Below are 24,890 nucleotides of genomic sequence, written 5' to 3' on the forward strand. Positions count from 1 at the left end.
ATGGTAATGATGAACATTACAGAGAAGCAAGAATTGAGCAGGCTAAACAAAAGATCAAGGAGCGTTATCACAATGATAAACTTTATAGAGAAGCAACAATTGAGCAGGCTAGACAAAAGAGCAGGGAACGTTATCACAATGATGAAGATTATAGACATGCAAAAATTGAGACAGCCAAACAAAAGATCAAGGAACGGTATGGTAATGATGAACATTACAGAGAAGCAAGAATTGAGCAGGCTAGACAAAAGAGCAGGGAACGGTATGATAATGATGAAGATTACCGAAACAAACATAAGAAAAAGTTGCTACCAGAATAATGGGTAGATACTGGGGTGACAAAAGCTATAATGAAAAAATTAAATTCCCTGCGAGGTTGTACCGAAGAACGCATAAGGACAAAGGGAAAAATTACATTCAGAAATACAAGAATTTGGCAAAAATGCAGGCTGATCTTCGTAAATTGAGAAACATTTTACGCATGTTTTACCAGGATCACGAAAAGTATTCAAAATTACAGATTAAAATTCTCTTTGAAAGAGCGGATGCTGTTGAAAAGTCGGCTAGAAATTCCTTGGCAAAGCTTCATAGTAATATCCAAAAGAAATGTTGTCAGTTTAATGAAAATACAGTAAAGAACGATCTCTCTCCCATACTAACTAATATGTTGTGGTTTTATTTACAGTAAAGAATCCGGGTTGCAGCGGTCGCTAGCAATCTGGGTTGCAGCGGTAGCTAGCAACCTAGTAAGAGACGATCACGTCTAATGTTAAGAAATATAAAAACCCATAGTTCCTAACAAAGGAGTCAGATCAAAACAAAAAGTACACCATTAGAACCGCCTTGTCTGAAACCCCTTGAAAGGAAACTTACCGCCCTTTGGCTTGAACAGCAAGGGAAGTATATTGGCTTGATCCGGGTTGCAGCGGTAGCTAGCAACCTTGTAAGAGACGATCACGTCCAATGTTAAGAAATATAAAAACCCATAGTTCCTAACAAAGGAGTCAGATCAAAACAAAAAGTACACCATTAGAACCGCCTTGTCCGAAACCCCTGTATAGGAAACTTTCTGTCCCTTGGCTTGAACAGCAAGGGAAATATATTGGCTTGAAAATCAAGAAAATTGACTTTAACTACGTTATTCTCCCCAAACGAGATATTTTTTCTCTTTTCTTTTTTTTTCTTTTCCACAGATAGCTTGGCACTGGAACATCGTAGAAGGTTGTTCAATAGCTCATTTTAAAGGAAATTAATTGGGTTAAAAATCTATAGTAACTAGAATAAATTATTTCTAAAAGAGAATTTATTTTTCCACCAAAAACTGCATTTTTGATGTCTTTTCACACTGCAGTCTTTCAAACATAATCGTATACCAGCGGTAAGATTTGAACCCACGCCTTCGAAGAGACTGGTGGCTAACACCAGTGTCTTGGACCACTCGGCCAGGCTGCCTCTCATAAATAAATATATATGTCAATTTGGGTTGCAGTTACAGTAAAAGACCATCATTGGAATAACAAATAATTACATACATTTGAATTAGTTAGCTATTTGATTGTTTGAGGTTCGTCTCTTACTATTTCAAAGAAGAAAAAGCCGTAGGCTTTTTCCTGTTTGTAATCAGTTCATTATCCGGGTTGCAGCGGTGGCTAGAAACTTACATAAAGGACCCATATAGTTCATCATAAATGGTATTTGTCAATTAGGTCCGGGTTTTCAGTGGCAGTTACATAAAGGATCGATAATCCGGGTTGCAGCGGTAGCTAGCAACCTAGTAAGAGACGTTCACGTCCAATGTTAAGAAATATAAAAGCCCATAACTCCTAAAAAACAGAGTCAGATCAAAACAAAAAGTACACGATTAGAACCGCCTTGTCCGAAAATCCTATAAAGGAAACTTACCGCCCTTTGGCTTGAAGAACAAAGAAAATATATTGGCTTGAAAATCAAGAAAATTGACTTTAACCACGTTATTCTCCACAAACGGGATATTTTTTTCTTTCTTCTTCTTCTTCTTCTTTTCCACAGATATACAATAAAGAACGACACCTTGCCCATGTTAACTGAAACATAAATAGGGATTATGTAATTTCCAATAGTATCATGGCTGTAGAGATGGCTGAAACCTAGTTACAATAAAAAACGATCATTGGAATAACAAAAAATTGCATACCTTTGGAATTAGCTAGCTACTTGATTATTTGAGACTCGTCTCTTACTATTTAAAAGAAGAAAAAGCCGTAGGCTTTTTCCTGTGTGTATTACAGTATGAGGTTAGAAGCTGGTTTTATATTAAATCAGGAGTTAAGCAGGGTTGTTAGTATTAAGGAGCACAGGTAAGGCAATGGGAGACCACGGAATCAAACGGGGAGGAAAAAGTCTCCTGGACTTAGATTATGCTGATGATTTAAGCATCCTAGAGGAAAGTGTGAGCAAAATGAATGACATTTTAGAGGTTTTGCGAGTTCAGGGTGCTAAAATAGGTTTGAAAATTAATGTTAAGAAGACTAAGTCACTAAGGCTAAGAATAAGTGAGAAGATGAAAAGGTGACATTGGGTATTAGGATATTGATGAAGTGGGAAGCTTCACCTACCTTGGTAGTATTTTTAGTAAAGATGGTGAGAGCAGTGAAGATGATAAAAGTAGAATAGCCAGTGCTCAGGGTGTTTTTGCTCATTTAAAAAAAAAGTTTGGAAGAATAAGAAGATAAGTCTGCAGACCAAGATTAGAATATTAGAAGCTACATTGATGACAGTAGTCAAATATGGCTCTGAAGCATGATCCGGGTTGCAGCGGTAGCTAGCAACCTAGTAAGAGACGATCACGTCCAATGTTAAGAAATATAAAAACCCATAGTTCCTAACAAGGGAGTCAGATCAAAACAAAAAGTACACCATTAGAACCGCCTTGTCCGAAACCCCTGTATAGGAAACTTTCTGTCCCTTGGCTTGAACAGCAAGGGAAATATATTGGCTTGAAAATCAAGAAAAGTGGCAGCTACTACAACATTCTGCCTAAACGGGATATTTTTTTCTTTCTTTTTTCTTTTTTTCTTTTCCACTGATAGCTTGGCCCTGGAACATCTTAGAGGGTTGTTCAATAGCTCATTTTAAAGGAAATTAATTAGGTTAAAATCCTTTTGTAACTAAAATAAATTATTTCTAAAAGAGAATAAATTTTTCCACCAAAAACTGCATTTTTGATGTCTTTTCACACTGCAGTCTTTCAAACATAATGGTATACCAGCGGTAAGTACAATAAAGAACGACCTCTTGCCTATACTAAATTTTATACGCCACTTAATTATAGTATAGTTACATTAAAAGACGATCATTGGAATAACAAACAATTGCATACATTGGAATTAGTTAGCTACTTGATTGTTTCTACATTTAAGAACGAACTGTAGTCCGTTATAACTGAAGTGCTATAAGGAATAAAATTACATTAAAAGACGATCCCTTAAATCCTGGTTGCAGCGGTAGCTAGCAACCTAGTAAGAGACGATCAAGTCCAATGTTAATAAATATAAAAACCCATAGTTCCTAAAAAAGGAGTCAGATCAAATTCAAAAGTACACCATTAGAACCGCCTTGTCCGAAACCCCTGTACAGTAAACTTTCTGTCCCTTAGCTTGAACAGCAAGGGAAATATATTGGCTTGAAAATCAAGAAAAGTTGCAGCTACTACAACATTCTGCCTAAACGGGATATTTTTTTCTTTTTTTTTCTTTTGTATTCAGAGATAGCTTGGCACTGGAACATCGTAGAGGGTTGTTCAATAGCTCATTTTAAAGGAAATTAATTGGGTTAAAAACCTTTTGTAACTAAAATAAATTATTTCTAAAAGAGAATAAATTTTTCCACCAAAAACTGCATTTTTGATGTTATAATAAAGATCAAACTCTTCCCTATACTAACTTGCATACGCAACTTCACTATAGTTAAGATTTTTTACATTAAAGAACGAACTTTTGTCCATAGTAACTGAAGTTATCCGGGTTGCAGCGGTAGCTAGCAACTTAGTAAGAGACGATCACGTCCAATGTTAATATAATAAAGAACGATCTCTTGCCAGTACTAAATTTTATAGGCCGCTTAACTATAGTATAGGCTATCCGGGTTGCAGTGGTAGCTAGCAACCTAGTAAGAGACGATCACGTCCAATGTTAAGAAATGTAAAAACCCATAGTTCCTAAAAAACCGCCTTGTCCGAAACCCCTTGAAAGGAAACTTACCGCCCTTTGGCTTGAACAGCAAGGGAAATATATTGGCTTGAAAATCAAGAATATTGACTTTAACCACGTTATTCTCCACAAACGGGATATTTTTTTATTTTTTTCTTCTTTTCCAGAGATAGCTTTGCACTGGAACATCGTAAAGAGTTGTTCAATGGCTCATTGTAAAGGAAATTAATTGGGTTAAAAACCTTTTGTAACTAAAACAAATTATTTTAAAACAGGATAAATTTTTCCACTAAAAACTATATTTTTGATGTCTTTCCATACTGCTGTCTTTTCAAAGACATTTGATTTTTGAAGCAACCAAACAGTTCGTGGTAAGGTTGTATTTTAAACTTTATATTCCATAGATAGCTTAGCACTGGAACATCGTATCCAGGTTGCAGCGGTAGCTAGCAACCTAGTAAGAGACGATCACGTCCAATGATAAGAAATACAAAAACCCCTAACTCCTATGAAAAGAGTCAGACCAAAACAAAAGTTACACCATTAGAACCGCCTTGTCCAAAACCCCTATAAAGGAAACTTATCACTCTTTGGCTTGAATAACAAAGAAAATATATTGGCTTGAAAATCAAGAAGAATTGACTTTAACCACGTTATTCTCCACAAACGGGATATTTTTTTCTTTCCGCTTTTTTTTCCTCCTCAACTAGCTGGGCACTGGAAAATCATAGAGAGCTGTATAATAGCTCATTTTAAAGGATTATAATAAAGATCGAACTCTTCCCTATACTAACTTGCATACGCAACTTCACTATAGTTTATAATAAAGAACGACCTCTTGCCTATGCTAAATTTTATACGCCGCTTAATTATAGTATAGGTTAGTAATTCAACAGATAGCTTGGCACTGGAACATCGTAGAGAGTTGTTCAATGGCTCATTGTAAAGGAAATTAATGGGGTTAAAAACCTTTTGTAATTAAAACAAATTATTTTTTGTATTACATTAAGAAATTTTAATTATGTTCCTTAAGAAATCATCATTAGTAAAAATTTTCCATACGGAAATTGAGCTCAAGCCAACTGGGTGAGAGCTATCCCAACCTCTAGACCATATAGGATATATTAAAAAATATCCGGGTTGTATAATAAAGAACGACCTCTTGGCTATACTAAATTAGGTATGGCATTGTAATTACAGTAAAGAACAATCTCTTGCCCATATCTGGGTTGCAGCGGTATCCGGGTTGCAGCGGTAGCTATCAACCTAGTTAGAGACGATCACCTCCAATGTTAAGAAATATAAAACCCCCCAACTCCTAAAAAAAGAGTCAGATCAAAACAAAAAGTACACCATTAGAACCGCCTTGTCCGAATCCTCTATAATCCGGGTTGCAGCGGTAGCTAGCAACCTAGTAAGAGACGATCACGTCCAATGTTAAGAAATATAAAAACCCATAGTTCCTAAAAAAAGAGTCAGATCAAAACAAAAAGTACACCATTAGAACCGCCTTGACCGAAACCCCTGTATAGGAAACTTTCTGTCCCTTGGCTTGAACAGCAAGGGAAATATATTGGCTTGAAAATCAAGAAAAGTGGCAGCTACTACAACATTCTGCCTAAACGAGATATTTTTTTCTTTTTTTCTTTTTTTCTTTTTTTGTATCCAGAGACAGCTTGGCACTGGAACATCGTAGAGGGTTGTTCAATAGCTCATTTTAAAGGAAATTAATTGGGTTAAAAATCTATAGTAACTAAAATAAATTATTTCTAAAAGAGAATAAATTTTTCCACCAACAACTGTATTTTTAATGTCTTTTCACACTGCAGTCTTTCAAACATAATCGTATACCAGCGGTAAGATTTGAACCCACGCCTCCGAAGAGACTGGTGGCTAACACCAGTGCCTTGGACCACTCGGCCAGGCTGCCTCTTATAATTTGGGTTTTATAATAAAGAACGAACTCTTCCCTATACTAACTTGCATACGCAACTTCACTATACTTAAGATTACAGTATTTATATTATACATCATTATAAATTATAAAAGGTTCAAATGTTCGAAGATACATGAAAATTCTAAAATTAGTTTTGCTTTTTGTCTCCTGGAAGAAAATTTTTTTCATCTCAGTTCAAATTTATTATTGTATCCTGGAACCAAACTTTTTTTGGTTTGTAACCCGTAAAGTACATATCTCCATATTATTGTCTCAAAAATGCAATTATTTTAGTTTTCAGTCCAGAATCGCTAAACTTATTATGTAAACTGCAAAAATATTTATGGTGTCTAACCAATAATACTAATTTTGTAATTCAAACAAGATAAATACCTGAAAATTTTAAAATTAGTTTTGTTTTATGCTAGGTTTTAGATACTCGACATGGGATTTTGTGTACTTAATAATATAATAAAGAACGAACTCTTCCCTATACTAACTTGCATACGCAACTTCACTATACTTAAGATTACAGTATTTATATTATACATCATTATAAATTATAAAAGGTTCAAATGTTCGAAGATTATAGAGTTAAAAATTTTCCCACACCGGGAATCGAACCCGAGCCTGTTAAGTGAAAGTTAACTATCCTAGCCACTAGACCATATGGAACCATAAAGAATTATGATTTAAGAGCCATATGTATATTATTATTTCACCATACCAATTATAATCCGGGTTGCAGTGGTAGCTAGCAACCTAGTAAGAGACGACCACGTCCAATGTTAAGAAATATAAAAACCCATAGTTCCTAATCCGGGTTGCAGCGGTAGCTAGCAACCTAGTAAGAGACGATCACCTCCAATGTTAAGAAATATAAAACCCCCCAACTCCTAAAAAAAGAGTCAGATCAAAACAAAAAGTACACCATTAGAACCACCATGTCCGAATCCTCTATAAAGGAAACTTACCGCCCTTTGGCTTGAATAACAAAGAAAATATATTGGCTTGAAAATCAAGAAAATTGACTTTTACCACGTTATTCTCCACAAACGGGATATTTTTTTCTTTCCGCTATTTTTTCCTGCTCAGCTAGCTGGGCACTGGAAAATCATAGAGAGCTGTATAATAGCTCATTTTAAAGGAAATTGCAACATCTAGTCACTTATGTATTTAAAAATAAAATACTTTTTAAAGTAGAATCAATTTTGTCAAAAAAAATTTATTTTTGATGTATTTTCATACTGCAGTCTTTTCAAAGATATTTGAATTTTGATCCGGGCTGCAGCGGTAGCTAGCAACCTAGTAAGAGACGATCACGTCCAATGTTAAGAAATATAAAAACCCATAGTTTTTAAAAAAAGAGTCAGATCAAAACAAAAAGTACACCATTAGAACCGCCTTGTCCGAAACCCCTGCATAGTAAAATTTCTGTCCCTTGGCTTGAACAGCAAGGGAAATATATTGGCTTGAAAATCAAGAAAAGTGGCAGCTACTACAACATTCTGCCTAAACGGGATATTTTTTTCTTTTTTGCTTTTTTTTTCTTTTGTATCCAGAGATAGCTTGGCACTGGAACATCGTAGAGGATTGTTCAATAGCTCATTTTAAAGGAAATTAATTGGGTTAAAAATCTATAGTAACTAAAATAAATTATTTCTAAAAGAGAATAAATTTTTCCACCAAAAACTGCATTTTGATGTCTTTTCCAGGTTGCAGCGGTAGCTAGCAACCTAGTAAGAGACGATCACGTCCAATGTTAAGAAATATAAAAACCCATAGTTCCTAAAAAAGGAGTCAGATCAAAACAAAAAGTACACCATTAGAACCGCCTTGTCCGAAACCCCTGTATAGGAAACTTTCTGTCCCTTGGCTTGAACAGAAAGGGAAATATATTGGCTTGAAAATCAAGAAAAGTGGCAGCTACTACAACATTCTTCCTAAACGGGATATTTTTTTCTTTTTTTTTTCTTTGTTTCCAGAGATAGCTTGGCACTGGAACATCGTAGAGGGTTGTTCAATAGCTCATTTTAAAGGAAATTAATTGGGTTAAAAACCTTTTGTAACTAAAATAAATTATTTCTAAAAGAGAATAAATTTTTCCACCAAAAACTGCATTTTCGATGTCTTTTCACACTGCAGTCTTTCAAACATAATCGTTTACCAGCGGTAAAATTTGAACCCACGCCTCCAAAGAGACTGGTGGCTAACACCAGTGCCTTGGACCACTCGGCCAGGTTGCCTCTCATAAATAATATATATGTGAATCTGGGTTGCAGCAGTAGCTAGCAATCTAGTAAGAGACGATCAGTCCAATGATAAGAAATATAACAAAACTCATAAAAATAGAGTCAAATCAAAACAAAAGTACATCATTAGAATTACCTTGTCTGAAACCCTACTAGATAAATATTGAATGTCGTCATAGTTTTCCGGGTTGCAGCGGTAGCTAGCAACCTAGTAAGAGACGATCACGTCCAATGTTAAGAAATATAAAACCCCCCAACTCCTAAAAAAAGAGTCAGATCAAAACAAAAAGTACACCATTAGAACCGCCTTGTCCGAATCCTCTATAAAGGAAACTTACCTCCCTTTGGCTTGAATAACAAAGAAAATATATTGGCTTGAAAATCAAGAAAATTGACTTTTACCACGTTATTCTCCACAAACGGGATATTTTTTTCTTTCCGCTTTTTTTTTCTGATCAGCTAGCTGGGCACTGTAAAATCATATAGAGCTGTATAATAGCTCATTTTAAAGGAAATTGCAAAATCTAGTCACTTTTGTATTTAAAAATAAAATAATTTTTAAATTAGAATAAATTTTGTCAAAAAAATTGCATTTTTTATTTATTTTCATACTGCAGTCTTTTCAAAGATATTTGAATTTTGAATCAATAAAACAGTCAATGTAATGAACTATATAGTAATAATATCTACTTGTCTCAATAGTAACCGAAACTCCTGGAACCAAAATTTTCTTTTTTGGCTTAATCGCTAAAATTATTATGTAAACTGCAAAAATATTTATGATGCCTAATCAGTAATAGTAATTTTTTAATTTAAACAACAAAAATACATGAAAATTCTAAAATTAGTTTTGCTTTTTGTCTCCTGGAAGAAATTTTTTTTTCATATCAGTTCAAATTTATTATTGTATCCTGTAACCCGTAAAGTACATATCTCCATATTATTGTCTCATATAATAAAGAACGACATCTTGCCTATAATAAATTATATAGGCCACCTAACTATAGTATAGGTTAGTAGTTCAAAAGATAGCTTGGCACTGGAACATTGTAGAGAGTTGTTCAATGGCTCATTTTAAAGGAAATTAATTGGGTTAAAAACCTTTTGTAATTAAAACAAATTATTTTTATTACATTAAGAAATTTTAATTATGTTCCTAAAAAAATTACAGTAAAGAACAAACTTCCAGCCCATATTACAATAAGGAACGAACTGAACCCATAGTAACTTAAGTATTAAATCAAACAGTTCGTTGTCATAATAAAGAGCTGTGTAATGGCTCATTTTAAAGGAAACTGCTGTATATAGAATTAAAGTAAAGAACGATCCCTAGCCTGTGTTAAATGAAACAAGCTATTGACAATCATATAAATCCGGGTTGCAGCGGTAGCTAGCAACCTAGTAAGAGACGATCACCTCCAATGCTAAGAAATATAAAACCCCCCAACTCCTAAAAAAGAGTCAGATCAAAACAAAAAGTACACCATTAGAACTGCCTTGTCCGAATCCTCTATAAAGGAAACTTACCGCCCTTTGGCTTGAATAAAAAGAAAATATATTGGCATGAAAATAAAGAAAATAGACTTTTACCACGTTATTCTCCACAAACGGGATATTTTTTGCTTTCCGCTTTTTTTTCCTGCTCAGCTAGCTGGGCGCTGGAAAATCATAGAGAGTTGTATAATAGCTCATTTTAAAGGCAATTGCAACATCTAGTCACTTTTGTAATTAAAAATAAAATACTTTTTAAAGTAGAATCAATTTTGTTAAAAAAATTGCATTTTTGATGTATTTTCATACTGCAGTCTTTTCAAAGATATTTGAATTTTGAAGCAATAAAACAGTTCATGGTAATGAACTCTATAGTAATAATAGCTACTTGTCTCAATAGTAACCGAAACTCCTGGAACCAAAATTTTCTTTTTTGGCTTAATCGCTAAAATTATTATGTAAACTGCAAAAATATTTATGATGCCTAATCAGTAATAGTAATTTTTTAATTTAAACAACAAAAATACATGAACATTCTAAAATTATTTACATTAAATTTATAATAAAGACCGATCTGTAGTCCATAGTAACTGAAGTCTTATAAGATACAGTAAAGTCAAATCTGTGTTGCAGCGGTAGCTAGCAACCTAGTTTATAGTAATCCGGGCTGCAGCGGTAGCTAGCAACCTAGTAAGAGACGATCACGTCCAATGTTAAGAAATATAAAAACCCCTAACTCCTAAAAAACGAGTCAGATCAAAACAAAAAGTACACCATTAGAACCGCCTTGTCCGAAACCCCTATAAAGGAAACTTACCGCCCTGCGGCTTGAATAACAAAGAAAATATATTGGCTTGATAATCAAGAAAATTGACTTTAACCACGTTATTCTCCACAAACGGGATATTTTTTTCTTTCTTTCTTTTCCACAGATAGCTTGACACTGGAACATCGTAGAGAGTTGTTCAATTGCTCATTTTAAAGGAAATCTCTAGATCTAGCGCTATTTGTACTTAATTTTTTTTAATTAATTTTTTTTACGAAAAACTTAATTTTTTATATACAATATTAATCAATGACGTCATAGTCTTTGGATGTAGTTAGTACATAAAGTCTGGATCATCGAATTAAAGCTGAAACTAAGTAAAGAACAATTATGCCTCCATATATTCACAGTGATCTATAAAATTTCCCATTACATCTATAAACTGTTCCACAGTTGCCGGTTCATACCTTGGAAGCTTTTCACTAAACATGCAACATTTCTTTTGGATATTACTATGAAGTTTTGCGAAAGCATCTCTAGCTGACTTTTCAACAAAATCCATTCTTTCAGAGATAATTTTAATCTTTAATTTTGAATATTTTTCGTAATCCCGGTAAAACATTCGTAAAATTTTATTAAATTTACTAAGATCAGCCAGCATTGTTGCCATGTTTTTGGACTTCTGAATATAATTTTTAATTTTGCCCTTATGCGTTCTTTGCAGCTTGTGTAAACTGCAAAATATCCATGGTATCCGAGCAATAGTTTGAATATTTCAATTCAAGCTAGAAAAATACCTTAAAATGTTAAAATTAGTTTTATTTTTAGTTAGGTTCTAACTACCCGATGTGGAATTTACTATGTATTTTCAGACCAAAAAATTCAATTTTTTAATATATTTCATTTTTCAGTTTAGAATCGCTAAAGTTATTATGTAAACTGCAAAAATATTTATGATATATCAGCAATAATTTTAATCTTTTAATTCAAACTAACAAAATACCTGAAAATTTAAAAATTAGTTTTATTTTTTGTTAGGTTATGGGTACATGATACGAGTTATAAAAAGTTTCAATTAGATAAGAATATTATTTCTTGTTTTGTAATAAGATGCGTTCTAATAGAGTTATACGTAATTTAAAAAAACATTGCTATACAAAAAACAGAGACAACATCTTGAAAAGAGAAAAGCAAAGGTATTCAACCGACAAGGCGTATCGAGATGCGAAAATTGAGAGAGCCAAACAAAACAGCAAGGAGTGTTATGTTAATGATGAGGATTATAGACATGCAAAAATTGAGACAGCCAAACAAAATTATAATAAAGAACGACCTCTTGCCTATACCTTAGGGTTACTAGTATATGTCTTTGTAAGACTAATGACTTAGAACAAATTCTTGAAACACCTCCTCAAGAAAAAAGTATTTCTAACTGTGTTTTTCTGGGTTGTTACATTAAAAGACGATCATTGGAATGAATACTTTTGCATACATTGGACTTATTTAGCTACTTGATTGTTTTTATCCGGGTTGCAGCGGTAGCTAGCAACCTAGTAAGAGACGATCACGTCCAATGTTAAGAAATATAAAAACCCCTAACTCCTAGAAAAATAGTCAGATCAAAACAAAAAGTACACCATTAGAACCGCCTTGTCCGAAACCCTTATAAAGGAAACTTACCACCCTTTGGCTTGAATAACAATCCGGGTTGCAGCGGTAGCTAGCAACCTAGTAAGAGACGATCACGTCCAATGTTAAGAAATATAAAAACCCATAGTTCTTAAAAAAAGAGTCAGATCAAAACAAAAAGTACACCATTAGAACCGCCTTGTCCGAAACCCCTGCATAGTAAAATTTCTGTCCCTTGGCTTGAACAGCAAGGGAAATATATTGGCTTGAAAATCAAGAAAAGTGGCAGCTACTACAACATTCTGCCTAAACGGGATATTTTTTTCTTTTTTTCTTTTTTTCTTTTTTGTATCCAGAGATAGCTTGGCACTAGAACATCGTAGAGGGTTGTTCAATAGCTCATTTTAAAGGAAATTAATTGGGTTAAAAATCTATAGTAACTAAAATAAATTATTTCTAAAAGAGAATAAATTTTTCCACCAAAAACTGCATTTTGATGTCTTTTCACACTGCAGTCTTTCAAATATAATCGTATACCAGCGGTAAGAATTGAACCCACGCCTCTGAAGAGACTGGTGGCTAATTTATAATAAAGAACGACCTCCTGCATCTACTAAATTTTATAGGCCACTTAACAATAGTGTAGGCTAGCACAGTTATATTTAAGGCCAATATATTAAAATTTTCCATTAAAAGACGACCATTGGAATAAAAACCCATTACATACATTTGATTTAGTTATTACAGTAAAGAACGACATGACAATGCTAACTGAAATTATCTATTTTCCGGGTTGCAGTGGTAGCTAGCAACCTAGTAAGAGACGATCACGTCCAATGTTAAGAAATATAAAAACCCATAGTTCCTAACAAAGGAGTCAGATCAAAACAAAAAGTACACCATTAGAACCGCCTTGTCCGAAACCCCTGTATAGGAAACTTTCTGTCCCTTGGCTTGAACAGCAAGGGAAATATATTGGCTTGAAAATCAAGAAAATTGACTTTAACCACGTTTTATAATAAAGAACGACCTTTTGCCTATACTAAATTTTATAGGCCACTTAACTATAGTATAGGTAATATATAGTATATAGTAACAAAAGTACATCATTAGAACTACCTTGTCTGAAACCCTACTAGATCAATAATGAATGTCATTACATTAAAAGACGATCATTGGAATAATCCGGGTTGCAGCGGTAGCTAGCAACCTAGTAAGAGACGATCACGTCCAATGTTAAGAAATATAAAAACCCATAGTTCCTAAAAAAAGAGTCAGATCAAAACAAAAAGTACACCATTAGAACCGCCTTGTCCGAAACCCCTGCATAGTAAAATTTCTGTCCCTTGGCTTGAACAGCAAGGGAAATATATTGGCTTGAAAATCAAGAAAAGTGGCAGCTACTACAACATTCTGCCTAAACGGGATATTTTTTTCTTTTTTTCTTTTTTTTTTCTTTTGTATCCAGATTACAGTAAAGAACGAACCTTAGCCCATAGTAAAATCCGGGTTGCAGCGGTATACATTAAAAGACGATCATTTGTTAAATTACAGTAAAGAACAAACTTCCAACCCATAGTAACTAAATTATCCGGGTTACAATAAGGAACGAACTGTATCCGGGTTGCAGCGGTAGCTAGCAACCTAGTAAGAGACGATCACCTCCAATGTTAAGAAATATAAAACCCCCCAACTCCTAAAAAAAGAGTCAGATCAAAACAAAAAGTACACCATTAGAACCGCCTTGTCCGAATCCTCTATAAAGGAAACTTACCGCCCTTTGGCTTGAATAACAAAGAAAATATATTGGCTTGAAAATCAAGAAAATAGACTTTTACCCCGTTATTCTCCACAAATGGGATATTTTTTTCTTTCCGCTTGATTTTCCTCCTCAACTAGCGGGGCACTGGAAAATCATAGAGCTGTATAATAGCTCATTTTAAAGGAAATTGCAACATTTAGTCACTTTTGTAATTAAAAATAAAATACTTTTTAAAGTAGAATCAATTTTGTCAAAAAAATTGCATTTTTGATGTATTTTCATACTTTAGTCTTTTCAAAGATATTTGAATTTTGAAGCAATAAAACAGTTCATGGTAATGAACTCTATAGTAATAATAGCTACTTGTCTCAATAGTAGCCGAAACTCCTGGAACCAAAATTTTCTTTTTTGGCTTAATCGCTAAAATTATTATGTAAACTGCAAAAATATTTATGATGCCTAATCAGTAATAGTAATTTTTTAATTTAAACAACAAAAATACATGAAAATTCAAAAATTAGTTTTGCTTTTTGTCTCCTGGAAGAAATTTTTTTTTCATCTCAGTTCAAATTTATTATTGTATCCTGGAACCAAACTTTTTTTGGTTTGTAACCCGTAAAGTACATATCTCAATATTATTGTCTCATAATTGCAATTATTTTAGTTTTCAGTCCAGAATCGCTAAACTTATTATGTAAACTGCAAAAATATCTATGGTGTCTAAACAATAATAATAATTTTGTAATTCAAACAAGATAAATACCTGAAAATTTTAAAATTAGTTTTGTTTTATGCTAGGTTTTAGATACTCGACACGGGATTTTGTGTACTTAATAACTTTAAACCTTGAAAAAATATGGTCTAACGCGAGTGGAAAAAAAGAAAGACTAACCAAAAAAAATATCAAAATAGAGCAATCCAAATTTCTACTAGTAGAAAACATTACTACATAAAAATAAAGCTAACATCCTGAAATATCAGAAAAGTTTATTTAAAAGAGATAAAAATGCCACCGAACGCAAAAAGCTCGAGAACGCGTAAGGATTGCTACTAAGATGTCTTGTGATCCAGGATTTAAGAAAATGAAATATGACAGAGGAAAACAGAGGTATCTTACGGATCAGGGGTATCGAGAAGGGAAAATTGAGACAGCCACACAAAAGAGCAAGGAACGGTATGATAACGATATAGATTATCGAAACGAACATAAGAAAAAAGTTGCTACCAGAATAATGGGTAGATACTGGGGTGACAAAAGCTATAATGAAAAAATTAAATTCTCTGCGAGGTTGTACCGAAGAACGCATAAGGACAAAGGGAAAAATTACATTCAGAAATACAAGAAGATGGCAAAAATGCAGGCTGATCTTTGTAAATTGATTACATTAAAAGACGATCACTGAAATAACAAACCATTCCATACATTGGACTTAGTTAGCTACTTGATTGTTTGAGTTTCGTCTCTTACTATTTAAAAGAAGAAAAAGCTGTAGGCTTTTTCCTGTTTGTATTTATAGTTATATTAAAGAACGATCTTCAGTCTATATCCGGGTTGCAGTGGTAGGTAGCAACCTGGTGAGAAACGATCACGTCCAATGTTAAGAAATATAAAAAACCATAACTCCTTAAAAAAGAGTCAGATCAAAACAAAAAATACACCATTAGAACCACCTTGTCCAAAACCTCTTTATAGGAAACTGTCTGTCCCTTGGCTTGAATAGCATCCGGGTTGCAGCGGTAGCTAGCAACCTAGTAAGAGACGATCACCTCCAATGTTAAGAAATATAAACCCCCCCAACTCCTAAAAAAGAGTCAGATCAAAACAAAAAGTACACCATTAGAACCGCCTTGTCCGAACCCTCTATAAAGGAAACTTACCGCCCTTTGGCTTGAATAACAAAGAAAATATATTGGCTTGAAAATCAAGAAAATAGACTTTTACCACGTTATTCTCCACAAACGGGATATTTTTTTCTTTCCGCTTGATTTTTCTCCTCAGCTAGCTGGGCACTGGAAAATCATAGAGAGCTGTATAATAGCTCATTTTAAAGGAAATTGCAACATCTAGTCACTTTTGTATTTAAAAATAAAATACTTTTTAAAGTAGAATCAATTTTGTCAAAAAAATTGCATTTTTGATTTATAATAAAGATCGAACTCTTCCCTATACTTACTTGCATACGCAACTTCACTATAGTTAAGATTACAGTATTTATATTATACATCATTATAAATTATAAAAGGTTCAAATGTTCGAAGATTATAGAGTTAAAGATTTTCCCACACCGGGAATTGAACCTGAGCCTGTTAAGTGAAAGTTAACTATCCTAGCCACTAGACCATATGGAACCATAAACAAGTATGATTTAAGAGCCATATGCATATTATTATTTCACCATACCAATTATAATAAGGCCAAATCCGGGTTGCAGCGGTAGCTAGCAACCTAGTAAGAGACGATCAGGTCCAATGTTAAGAAATATAAAAACCCCTAACTCCTAAAAACAGAGTCAGATCAAAACAAAAAGTACACCATTAGAACCGCCTTGTCCGAAACCCCTATAAAGGAAACTTACCGCCCTGCGGCTTGAATAACAAAGAAAATATATTGGCTTGATAATCAAGAAAATTGACTTTAACCACGTTATTCTCCACAAACGGGATATTTTTTTCTTTCTTTTCCACAGATAGCTTGGCACTGGAACATCGTAGAGAGTTGTTCAATGGCTCATTTTAAAGGAAATCTCTAGATCTAGCGCTATGTGTACTTAATTTTTTTTTTTAAATTAATTTCCGGGTTGCAGCGGTAGCTAGCAACCTCCGGGTTGCAGCGGTAGCTAGCAACCTAGTAAGAGACGATCACGTCCAATGTTAAGAAATATAAAAACCCATAGTTCTTAAAAAAAGAGTCAGATCAAAACAAAAAGTACACCATTAGAACCGCCTTGTCCGAAACCCCTGCATAGTAAAATTTCTGTCCCTTGGCTTGAACAGCAAGGGAAATATATTAGCTTGAAAATCAAGAAAAGTGGCAGCTACTACAACATTCTGCCTAAACGGGATATTTTTTTCTTTTTTTTTCTTTTTTTTCTTTTTTTGTATCCAGAGATAGCTTGGCACTGGAACATCGTAGAGGGTTGTTCAATAGCTCATTTTAAAGGAAATTAATTGGGTTAAAAATCTATAGTAACTAAAATAAATTATTTCTAAAAGAGAATAAATTTTTCCACCAAAAACTGCATTTTGATGTCTTTTCACACTGCAGTCTTTCAAACATAATCGTATACCAGCGGTAAGAATTGAACCCACGCCTCTGAAGAGACTGGTGGCTAATCCGGGTTGCAGCGGTAGCTAGCAACTTAGTAAGAGACGATCACGTCCAATGTTAAGAAATATAAAAACCCATAGTTCCTAAAAAAAGAGTCAGATCAAAACAAAAAGTACACCATTAGAACCGCCTTGTCCGAAACCCCTGCATAGTAAAATTTCTGTCCCTTGGCTTGAACAGCAAGGGAAATATATTGGCTTGAAAATCAAGAAAAGTGGCAGCTACTACAACATTCTGCCTAAACGGGATATTTTTTTCTTTTTTTCTTTTTTTTTCTTTTGTATCCAGAGATAGCTTGGCACTGGATATAATAAAGAACGACCTCTTGCCTATACTAAATTTTATACGCCACTTAATTATAGTATTGGTTAGTAATTCAACAGATAGCTTAGCACTGTAACACTGTAGAGAGTTGTTCAATGACTCATTTTAAAGGAAAGTAATGGGGTTAAAAACCTTTTTTAATTAAAACAAATTATTTTTATTGCATTAAAAAATTTTAATTATGCTTTAATAACTAAAACATAAAAAGGGATTATATAATTTCCATCAGTATCATGGCTGTAGAGATGGCTGATTCTAGTTACAATAAAAAACGATCATTGGAATAACAAACAATTGCATACATTGGAATTAGCTAGCTACTTGATTGCTTGAGACTCGTCTCTTACTATTTCAAAGAAGAAAAAGCCGTAGGCTTTTTCATGTGTGTAATCAGTTTATTATCAGAGACAGCGCGCTAGCACTGCCTGAGTAAAGAACGATGTGGGCGCAATGTGTTTTTTTCTTCTTCAGTCAGGCACTTCGTATCGAAGGAGTCGTCGTATCCAGTTTGCAGCGATTTTACAGTGAAGAACGAACCTTAGCTCATAGTAACAGAAATACGAATATCTAGGTTGCATATCATTTAAGATACAGTAAAGACCGATCTCTGGGCCATAGTAACTGATATATGGTGGTGTCCGGGGTAGCTTTAAGCTATCCAGATCCGGGTTGCAGCGGGAGCTAGCAACCTAGTAAGAGACGATCACGTCCAATGTTAAGAAATATAAAAACCCATAGTTCCTAACAAAGGAGTCAGATCAAAACAAAAAGTACACCATTAGAACCGCCTTGTCCGAAACCTCTGTATAGGAAACTTTCTGTCCCTTGGCTTGAACAGCAAGGGAAATATATTGGCTTGAAAATCAAGAAAATTGACTTTAACCACGTTATTCTCCCCAAACGAGATATTTTTTTCTCTTTTCTCTTTTCTTTGTTTCCAGAGATAGCTTGGCACTGGAACATCGTAGAGGGTTGTTCAATAGCTCATTTTAAAGGAAATTAATTTGGTTAAAAATCTATAGTAATTAAAATAAATTATTTCTAAAAGAGAATAAATTTTTCCACCAAAAACTGCATTTTCGATGTCTTTTCACACTGCAGTCTTTCAAACATAATCGTATACCAGCGGTAAGATTTGAACCCACGCCTCCAAAGAGACTGGTTGCTAAAACCAGTGTCTTGGACCACTCGGCCAGGCTGCCTCTCATAAATAACTATATATTTGAATCTGGGTTGCAGCAGTAGCTAGCAATCTAGTAAGAGACGATCAGTCCAATGCTAAGAAATATAACAAAACTCCTAAAAATACATTCAAATCAAAACAAAAGTACATCATTAGAACTACCTTGTCTGAAACCCTACTAGATAAATAATGAATGTCGTCATAGCTTTATATTAGAGCTATGACGTGAATAGAAAAACACGAAATTATGTTGTGGTTTCTGAAGACGTCATGAAATAATATCATTGCGCTATGACGTCAATAAAATCACTACGCCGTGACGTCATAATTACTAATTAAGAACGACAAAGATGTATATTCTCTCATTCTTGATTAGAATAATGGTTAGATTGAAGCAAGCTATACGCAATTTGAAAAAAAAGTACTACACAAACAACAGAGATAGTATCTTGAAAAGAGAAAAGCAAAGGTATTCAACCGACCAGGAGTATCGAGAAGTAATCAAACAAAACAGCAAGATGTGTTATCACAATGATGAAGATTATAGACATGCAATTTACATTAAAAGACGATCACTGAAATAGCAAACTATTCCATTCATTGGATTTAGCTACTTGATTGTTTGAGTTTTGTCTCCTACTTTCCGGGTTGCAGCGGTAGCTAGCAACCTAGTAAGAGACGATCATTATAATAAAGATCGAACTCTTCCCTATACTAACTTGCATACGCAACTTCACTATAGTTAAGATTACAGTATTTATATTATACATCATTATAGATTATAAAAGGTTGAAATGTTCGAAGATTATAGAGTTAAAAATTTTCCCACACCGGGAATCGAACCCGAGCCTGTTAAGTGAAAGTTAACTATCCTAGCCACTAGACCATATGGAACCATAAAGAAGTATGATTTAAGAGCCATATGCATATTATTATTTCACCATACCAATTATAATAAGGCCAAAACAAAATCGTCGACTTTTACTACTTAAGAACGACAAAGATGTAAATGGTCTCATTCGTTAATTAAATAATGGTTAGATCAAAGCAAGCTGCACGCAAGTTAAAAAAAACAGTACTACACAGACAACAGAGATAGTATCTGGAAAAAAGAAAAGAAAAGGTATTCAACCGACCAGGCGTATCGAGATACGAAAATTGATAGTGACAAACAGCGTTATTATAATGATGTAGTTTATAGACATGCGAAAATTGAGACAGCCAAACAAAAGATCAAGGAGATTTATCACAATTATAAATATTACCGAATCAAATATAATAAAAAATAAAAGCAAAGGTATTCAACCGACCAGGTGTATCGAGAAGTAAAAATTGAGACAGCCAAACAAAACATCAAGGAGCGTTACTGGGGTGACAAAAGCTATAATGAATAAATTAAATTCTCTGCGAGGTTGTAGCGAAGAACGCATAAGGACAAAGGGAAAAATTACATTCAGAAATACAAGAAGATGGCAAAAATACAGGCTGATCTTTGTAAATTGAGAAACATTTTACGCATGTTTTATCGGGATCACGAAAAGTATTCAAAATTACAGATTAAAATTCTCTTTGAAAGAGCGGATGCTGTTGAAAAGTCGGCTAGAAATGCTTTGGCAAAGCTTCATAGTTTACATTAAAAGACGATCACTGAAATAACAAACCAATCCATACATTAGACTTAGTTAGCTACTTGATTGTTTGAGTTTCGTCTCTTACTATTTAAAAGAAGAAAAAGCCGTAGGCTTTTTCCTGTTTGTATTTATAGTTAAAAAACGAACTCAAGTCCAAAGAAACTGAACACTGTGGTTCATTCATATTATCTTCATTATTTTAGCTAGAATGTAAATTACATTTTAAAAGACGATCATTATCCGGGTTGCAGCGGTAGCTAGCAACCTAGTAAGAGACGATCACGTCCATCCGGGTTGCAGCGGTAGCTAGCAACCTAGTAAGAGACGATCACGTCCAATGTTAAGAAATATAAAAACCCCTAACTCCTAGAAAAATTATAATAAAGAACGAATATAAAGTTATTATAATCACATTGATAAGGTTACTGTTTATCCGGGTTGCAGCGGTAGCTAGCAACCTAGTAAGAGACGATCACGTCCAATGTTAAGAAATATAAAAACCCCTAACTCCTAAAAAAAGAGTCAGGTCAAAACAAAAAATACACCATTAGAACCGCCTTGTCCGAAACCCCAGTATAGGAACCTTTCTGTCCCTTGGCTTGATTATAATAAAGAACGACCTCTTGCTTATGCTAAATTTTATACGCCACTATCCAGGTTGCAGCTGTAGCTAGCGACCTAGTATGAGACGATAATGTCTAATGTTAATAAATATAAAAACCCATAGTTCCTAAAAAAAGGAGTTAGATCAAAACAAAAAGTATAACAGTAGAACCGCATTGTCCAAAACCCATGTATAGTAAACTTTCTGTCCCTTGGCTTGAACAGCAAGGAAAATATATTGGCTTGAAAATCAATAAAAGTGGCAGCTACTACAACATTCTGCCTAAACGGGATATTTTTTTTTGTTTACATAAGGGATCAATAACGTTCATGATAAATGAGGCTGAAGTTACTTTCAGCAGATATAGCTGAAACCGAGTAAAGAACAAACCATGGCACATTGTAACTATAAGTTAAGATAGTAAAATTAACTTTTAAATATAAAAAGCGTCAGAACTGTAAATGTTCACATTCATAATTACATAATGGTTTCAATCAAGCAAGCTGCACGCAAATTGAAAAAACAGTACTACACAAACAACAGAGATAGTAACTTGAAAAGAAAAAAGCAAAGGTATTCAACCGACCAGGCGTATCGAGAAGTAATCAAACAAAACAGCAAGATGTGTTATCACAATGATGAAGATTATAGACATGCAAAAATTGAGATAGCCAAACAAAAGATCAAGGAACGGTATGGTAATGATGAAGATTACAGAGAAGCAACAATTGAGCAGGCTAGACAAAAGAGCAAGGAACGGTATGATAATGATGAATATTACAGAGAAGCAAGAATTGAGCAGGCTAGAAAAAAGATCAAGGAGCGTTATCATAATGATAAACTTTATAGAGAAGCAACAATTGAGAAAGCTAGACAAAAGAGCAAGGAACGGTATGATAATGATTACCGAAACAAACATAAGAAAAAAGTTGCTACCAGAATAATGGGTAGATACTGGGGTGACAAAAGCTATAATGAAAAAATTAAATTCTCTGCGAGGTTGTACCGAAGAACGCATAAGGACAAAGGGAAAAATTACATTCAGAAATACAAGAAGATGGCAAAAATGCAGGCTGATCTTCGTAAATTGAGAAACATTTTACGCATGTTTTACCAGGATCACGAAAAGTATTCAAAATTACAGATTAAAATTCTCTTTGAAAGAGCGGATGCTGTTGAAAAGTCGGCTAGAAATGCTTGGCAAAGCTTCATAGTAATATCCAAAAGAAATGTTGTCAGTTTAATGAAAAGCTTCCAAGGTATGGATTGGCAACTGCGGAACAGTTTATAGATGCAATGGAAAATGTTCGACAACACAGTGAATATACGGAGGCGTACTTTTTAGAAAATTCGTATATTAATTTTGGAAGGAGCAATTGCAGTTTATGTAGCAGCAATAAAAATATATATACAAGCATACCTATCAACAGCGAAGGAAAAGCAATGTTTTTCAATTATGGCGAAAACGAGCCTGTTAGGGTTATTAGTAAATGTGTTTGTAAGACTAATGATTTAGAACAAATTCCTGGAACACCGACTCAAGAAAAAAGCATTTCTAACTGTGTTTTAAACAGTTCGTTTAGTTCTACTGAATATTTGGCAAAAAATTCTCTGTGTAGTAGAACAAACTGTCCTGAAAAGTACGAGACAACTATTGAAAAATGCTCTAGAACTAGATCTGACAAGGAAATTATGATGGCTGAAGTCACCTATAACAATCTGAGTAAACATTCAAAACCAAAAATTGGGCAGCAGGTTACTTGGCAATGTCACCCTGATATCTGCAAGCTCTATCCGACGGATATTGAATTATGTCAAATTCTTTTTGATATCCTTGAAAATAATATAGCATTAAAATTTTCAACTGACAAAGTGGTTAATTTCTACCTTGGCGGCTTGGATTATTGTGAAATCAATTACAGGGACACAAGAAAGCATGGGCATTCGTTATACTGTAGCCCAAATGAGGGATGTCAGAGCTATTTGCCTTCTCTAAGGGCACTAGCTCCACATTTTCCTGTCTTGAACTGTTTCATTAATAGCGTATATAAGGCAGTATCAAAATGTAAGATTATACAACATATTAATCTACAAAAAGTCGAGGGTTCGTACAAGGAACTAAGTCATTACATAGAAGAAGTGTCAAGTAGACTCTGTCGTAATAATAGTCAAGACTTCATTTACGGTGATAGCAATATTAGAGTTTCTGTGGATGAAAATACAATAATAAAATTATTTGGTGAGAGCCTTGATAAGGTAGCTAACATCAGGGATGTATACCCCACAATGCATTGTGACAGTTGTGAGCAGAAAAAGACAAAATACCAATTGAAGAGTCTAAGATCCCTTTCAAATAGGAAAGGTTTTGATGTAATGATGGCCACGATTTTAGAACACCTACAACAGGACATAACCAAAGATGACAGAGAACAACTAATTCAATGTACAGGTTAGAAAGAGGATGTCATAGATTCATCCTTTGTCTGTGATTACTGTGCTGGGAAAATGTTGAAAAGTCAGGAGAATGTCCGATCAGTATTAAATAACGTTCCTATAGACTGTACACCAGAATGTATAAAGTGTTTGAATAATTTTGAAATGGCAATGATTCGATTTGTAATGCCTTGTCTTACGATCGTCAGATTAGGGCAAGTAACTGCATTGAAGAGACCTAGAACAGAACTTCTTGACGCTCTTAAGGGGAGAATAGTATATCTACCTGTTGATGTGCAAGCAAATGCAGATATTCAGCCTGAAAAACTTCTTAACATTGATAGTTTTGTAGTCATTGTCAATGGTCAGCCTAATTACAGATAGAATTTTTGGATTGCCCTAATAGATTTGAGAAAATTTAATGAAGCAATGTTTTGGTTAAGAGAGAACAACAGTCTCTATAAAACAATGCGTGCATACACCCTAGAAGATCTAAATAAAATACTTGAAGCGCATCTTGCTGAAAAAGCGGTTGGTGTTGATAATTTACCTGAAATACCGGAAGCTGCAATCCTTCAGAAACTGACAGAAAGCGCAAAATCTACATTGGTTGAACATTTTTCTGTCCAGCCTCTCAATTCAGCGGTTCCAAAAGACTTCATTGAAGATTTTAAGCAGATGAAATTTACAGTAAAGAACGATCGCTCATGCATAGTAACTGATATATGGTGGTTCCAGGGGTAGTTACTTGTGGTTCGTCTCTTACTATTTCAAAGAAGAAAAAGCCGTAGGCTTTTTCCTGTTTGTAATGATATAGCATAAAACGAATTCTAAGTTGTAACTGACGTCATCCTGGTTGTTATAGTAAAGAACGAACTCTTGCCCTTAGTTACCTACTATGTCTTGTCAAATTAGCTAATTAATTTCATCTAATTTTGTTTAAAAATAATTCCTACACCGGGATTCGAACCCAATCCGGGTTGCAGCGGTAACTAGCAACCTAGTAAGAGACGATCACGTCCAATGTTAAGAAATATAAAAACCCATAGTTCCTAACAAAGGAGTCAGATCAAAACAAAAAGTACACCATTAGCACCGCCTTGTCCGAAACCCCTGTATAGGAAACTTTCTGTCCCTTGGCTTGAACAGCAAGGGAAATATATTGGCTTGAAAATCAAGAAAATTGACTTTAACCACGTTATTCTCCCCAAACGGGATATTTTTTTCTCTTTTTCTTTTTTTTTCTTTTCCACAGATAGCTTGGCACTGGAACATCGTAGAGGGTTGTTCAATAGCTCATTTTAAAGGAAATTAATTGGGTTAAAAATCTATAGTAACTAAAATAAATTATTTCTAAAAGAGAA

Source organism: Artemia sp. Qi Xiang Cuo, chromosome 19 (assembly GCF_049724085.1).
Source record: "Artemia sp. Qi Xiang Cuo chromosome 19, ASM4972408v1, whole genome shotgun sequence".
In the NCBI taxonomy this organism is placed as follows: Eukaryota; Metazoa; Arthropoda; class Branchiopoda; order Anostraca; family Artemiidae; genus Artemia; species Artemia sp. Qi Xiang Cuo.